At 50.6% G+C, this 5,388-nt stretch overlaps 1 protein-coding gene across 2 annotated transcripts in view; it reads left to right on the top strand.

Annotated features, from left to right (window-relative positions):
* LRRK1 (leucine rich repeat kinase 1) overlaps positions 1-5,388 on the top strand; it is a 137,709-nt gene that overhangs the window by 6,179 nt on the left and 126,142 nt on the right. The gene's annotated exons all lie outside the window — the stretch shown is intronic.

Raw genomic sequence — 5,388 nt, 5'->3', positions numbered from 1 at the left:
CTTTCGGGCGAACGCACGGGCCCTATAGCGAAAACCCTCCACCAAAAAAAAAAAAAAAGATATCTGGGGCGGGGGGTGCGGGGGGGCGTCTGTGAAAAGTTCATGGGAATGAGCCTTATGAAGAAAGCTGCATGGATGTGATATTTTGGCACCGAAGTAGACTCGTACTTTAATTCCATCTTCCACGAACTTTCTGAGTCCCCTGTTAAGTTCAGAATATAAGAGTCAAGTGGCGGGGCCAAGGAGTGGCGTCATGATTAAGGCACTGGGTTCCCACAGGGCCGACTGCAGTTCGAGTCCTGGACCCGGAGGCATGAAACTCAAGCGCGTGTGTGTGCATGTCCAAAATCCCAAGAGGAGAATGAAGGAGAAGGGATTGTGGTGTGGCCATCCCCCCTGGGGGGTGATTTCTCACTTTCTATCGCTCTGTGCATCTTTGAGGAACACTCACGCCCTGTACCGAAAATCTAAAAAAAAAAAAAAAAAAAAAAGGTCAGGTGGTTTGGCCAAGTAAGAGGCCTTCTGCCTTCCACATGGAAAAAGAAATCGAATTTGGAGCAGTCCCTAAGGCAGTAGCATGCCATTATTATTATTATTATTATTATTATATTTGCTATAGGGCATGTGCGCTCACCAGAGAGAGAAAGTGAGCCGCCGGGTTCAGGACTCACACACGCAATCGGCCATGTGGGAGTGCAACACTTTATCCCTTCTCCATTCTCCTCTCAGGATCTTGGGCACGCACACACACGTACCTAACGTGTTTTTCAAACTGCTGGGTCCAGGACTCATACTGTGCAATCTAGCATGTGTGATCCAGCCACCTTAGCCACAATGCCACCAATCAGCCTAGCATGCCTTCTTGCAGGGTGCCTTGGGCCGTTCTGCAAAGCCCAGACCCACGCTGGTGAGCCAGCCCATACTTTTGGCCTTCCCTCCCTTTCCCTCTCTCTCACTGTCTGTCTCTCTCTCTCACTGTCTCTCTCTCTTTCTCCAGTAAGCACACACACCCTATAGCAAAAACTGAAAATAAATAAATAAATAAAATAAATATGAAATTTCCTAAGTCGGTTTACAGGAAACCTACTGATTTATGTCCCTCTTCTGAGATTTTACGAAAAGTCTGTCTCAGAGCTAGCAGATGGCGTAGTGGTTGAGGCGCTGGGCTCCCACGTGGCTGACCATGGTTCGAGTCCCAGATCTGGCAGCTTGCTTTCTCACTTCTGCACCCTTCTCTCTGTGTCCAGTCAAATTAAAATAATAAATAAATAAAATGCAATAAATATTTCTTTTTTTTTTTTTTTTTTTTTTAAAGTCTGCCTTTTGGAAGAAGCAGATGACATAATGATTACAGCTCCCATGTAGTCGACCGCGGTTTGAGTCCCAGACCCGGTGGTTTAAACTCACGCTGGGCACCTGTGCATGCGTGCCCAAGATTCTGAGAGGAGAATGGAGGAGAAGGGATTGCGGTGTGGCCATCCCCCTAGGGGGGGATGATTTCTTTCTGTCTGTCTTTCTGTCTTTCTCTGTCTCTCTGGTGAGTGCATGCGCCCTATGGCAAAAATCTCTTTTTTTAAAAAAAATAAAGTCTGTCTTTTAAAGGTGTCCTGTCCCCCCTGCTGGGGAGGAGGACCAGACAGGAAACAGTAGTGAGGGGTGTGCTCCTGCCTGGCCGCAGGAGCACCCCAGACGTCTATAGGCAGTGCAGCCAGTGTCTGACATGGAATCCCTACTGAGTGAGGCCGAGTGAGGCCGGGCGTGGAGAAACAGCTGGAGGCACCCGTCCGTGCAGGAGGCGGTGGGCACCGCTGCGTTCTATGCCCACAGAGCAGCACCAGCTACAGAGGCCTGGGCTTACAGAGGCCTGGGCTTGCAGAGGCTTTTAACCCTGACCTTAATCCGAGCTTAGACCTTCTCCTATCCGTTGGTCCAGGATTGCCTGCTCGCTCATAACGTGGGGAGTCGGCTTCTGTGCACGCCGCAGGAACCAGCGCACTTTCAGAGCATCTTGCCCCGCCCACTTAAACCATTAGGAATCCCCAACCCCTGAGACTGGCAGTTGGCGTAATGGTTACGTCGCTGGACTCCCACATAGTTGACCGCAGTTTGAGTCCTGGACCAGGCAGCTTAAAACTCATGCCGGGCACGTGTGCGTGTGTACCCAAGATCCTGAGTGGAGAATGGAGGAGAAGGGATTGCGGCATGGCCATACCGCTGGGGGGTGATTTCTCACTGTCTGTCTGTCTGTCTCTCTCTGTCTTTCTGGTGAGTGCACGCACCCTATAGCAAAAAACCCCTCTTTAAGAAAAAAGTCATGCTGGTAGGACCAGCAGGTGGCGTAATGGCTATGTCGCTGGATTCCCACGTAATCGACCGCGGTTCGTGTCCTGGACCCTGTGGCTTAAACTCACGCTGGGCGCGTGTGCGTGCGTGCCCAAGATCCTAAGAGGAGAATGGAGGAGAAGGGATTGCGGCGTGGCCATCCTCCCTCCAATCTCCTTTGTGGAGTGATTTCTCCCTATGTCTCTCTCTGTCTGTCTGGCGAGCGCACACGCCCTACAGTGAAAATCTCTCAAAAAAAAAAAAAAAAAAAAAAAAAAAAAAAAAGCCAATGCTTGATCTTTTTTGAAATTCCTTCTGTAGGGAAGGAAGCCATCTTTCTATCTTCAAGGGCAACTTCACAAGTTCCACTTTGACATCTTGGGAGCTTTTTATTTTTAGTTATTTATATGACACATGCACTCGTCAGAGAGCGAGGGGTCAGGGGAATGAGAAATCCCCTATGGGACGAAAGCCATGTTGCAATCCCTTCTCTTCCATTCTCTTGGGATTTGGGGCATGCACGCCCATGGGCTCTGTGTGTGTTTCTCAAGCCGCCGGGTCCAGGACTCGAACCGTTTGGTTGTCCCTGTGAGATCCAGCCATCTTAATTTCCATCTCTCTCTGGCCCCATCTCAGCAGTTTTCATGACCTTTGTTTGTGAATCACCATGAGGCCACCTCCTTCCGCCCTGTCATGGACCGATTCTCCCCCCACCCCACTGTAAGGCACCAGAGCCTGAAGGCGTTGGCTCACCCAGAGTCTCCCTCACCTGCCGCCCCGCCTCCCCCACCCCACCTGTGCTTCCTTGCCCCCCCCTTTGTAGGAGGAAGGGGTGCAGGGCAGCCCCTCCCGATGGGCTCCTAACTGCTGGGGAGTGGGGAGCAGCCAGGCCCCAAGGCATCCAGTCAGCTGCCAGGAGAGTGGACGCTCTTTCCAGCCGTCTGTCCTGCCCAATGTTGGGTCAGTGCTTGAGAACAGAGAGGCCTGCGTAGACAGCCCCAAGTCCTGGGCAGAGGGACAGCAGTGTCCACTCACCCACCTGGGTTTCTGGGCCATGCGAGTCAGACCTCAAAGGAGCCTTGCTTACAGACTTTCATAAAATGCTTTAGTTCTTTCTTTCTTTTCTTTTTTGGAGAGGTTTTTGCTATAGGGCGCGTGCGCTCGCCAGACAGACAGAGAGAGACAGAGAGACAGAAAGCGAGAAATCACCCCCCAGGGGGGATGGCCACGCCACAATCCCTTCTCCTCCACCCTCCTCTCAGGATTTTAGGCATGCGTGCACACACACCTGGCATGGAGTCTCAAGTCACCAGGTCCAGGACTTGAACTGTGGTCAGCTGTGTGGGACACCAGCACCTTAACCACTATGCCACCTGCTGACCCTGTACTTTCTATTTTTCATGAGCTTTTCGAAGTGCCTTTGAAAATTTAAGTGCTGGTATATGAATTTTGTGGAGATTTCCAGTAATGAGGCCAGGGAGCAACCAATGCTTCTTAAAAGTCTCAGATCTGAGGCCGGCAGTAGGCGTGGTGGTAAGGCGGCTAGCTCCCACATGGCTGATTGCACGGTTCAAGTCTTGGGCCTCGTAGTTTGAAAATCAGGTGAGACATTTGTGCATGTATGTCCAGAATCCTGAGAGGAGAATGGAGGAGAAGGGATTGCAGCGTGGCCATCTCCCTGGGGGGTGATTTCTCGCTTTCCCTTTCTTACATTCTCCCTGGTGAATGCATGCACCCAACGCCAAAAGCCTTAAAAAAAAAAAAAATTACCTACCTGCTCATTTTGGGAGAACCACGAACAGAAATAACTTCATTCCTATGGCCTTTTGAACTTTTCAGAGACACAGGAAAGGTGTTAAACTGTAAACTGTTCTTTTAAACATGAGACTCCATGATGCGTCAAATTTGAGGTCAGGATTTGACTACCGGAGGGTAAGAATGACACCCTGAAGTTCCTGTTAACAGCTCATTTTGGACTTAGAGCGACCATGTGGGTTCTCTGTGGCAAGCAGGTGATCAGCTGGCCCCACAGGAGGTTAGAGGAGGAGGGTTCGGGGCCTGGCACTGCTGGCTTGCAGGACGTGGGGGAGGGAGGGCCAGAATAGAGCCCCTTGAGCCATCTGCCCCCTCCCCAGCTTCGAGGCTCAAATGCCTCTAGTGGATAGTTGCTCTATTTCTGTGCAAACATCGCTAGCACCCCTGGGTGCAAAAACAAAAATTAAGCAAGGGACCAACCGTTGGCATAATGGCTATGTCACTGGACTCCCATGTAGTCGACTGCGGTTCAAGTCCCGGATCTGGTGGCTTAAACTCACACCGGGCGCGTGTGCGTGCGTGCCCAAGATCCCGAGAGGAGAATGGAGGAGAAGGGATTGCGGCATGGCCATCCCCCTGGGGGGAGGGGATGATTTCTCGCTCTCTGTCTTTCTGTCTCTGTCTTTCTGGAGAGCGTACGCACCCTATAGCAAAAATCAAGCAAAGAGCCCCTGTGGGACAGCAGGGAGAAACATTCTCCTTGGGCTCAACTACTGTCTGAAATGAAGAAGACACTATATATATATATATCTATCTATTTATGTATATGTAATTCCATACCTTCTTAGCATAGATTGCCACAATACAGAGAAAGTTAATTTCTCCCTGTCCCCTCCCCATTTTGCCCATGGCTGATCGCTGTTAGCTGAGCGTGTCCTCTTTCCAGCCTCCTCCTATGCGCACTCACAGGCACACGCACAACTCTTCCCCGTGTGTTTCTGGTTTACCTGCATGATATTCAATTGTACATATTGTCGTGCAACTTCTTCTTCTTTTTTTTTCATTAATTTAAATATAAATTTCATTGCAAAAGGGCAGGTGCACTTACCAGAGAGAGAGAGAGAGTGAGAAAGTACCCTGCCCCCAAGAGGGATGCCCACATGGCAGTCCCTTCTCCTCCATTCTTCTCCGGATTTTAGGCACAGATTCACATGCACCTGGCATGCTTTTTCCAGTGACGGGGTCCGGGACTCAAACCTCCAGTCAGCCATGTGGGAGTCCAGCGCCTTAACCACCATGCCACCTGCCCGC

This window comes from Tupaia chinensis, unplaced genomic scaffold (assembly GCF_000334495.1).
Source record: "Tupaia chinensis unplaced genomic scaffold, TupChi_1.0 Scaffold140464_1, whole genome shotgun sequence".
NCBI classification, from domain to species: Eukaryota; Metazoa; Chordata; class Mammalia; order Scandentia; family Tupaiidae; genus Tupaia; species Tupaia belangeri.
The sequence above is the reverse complement of the archived record's forward strand: the minus strand, read 5'-3'. Positions and strand labels throughout refer to the sequence as shown.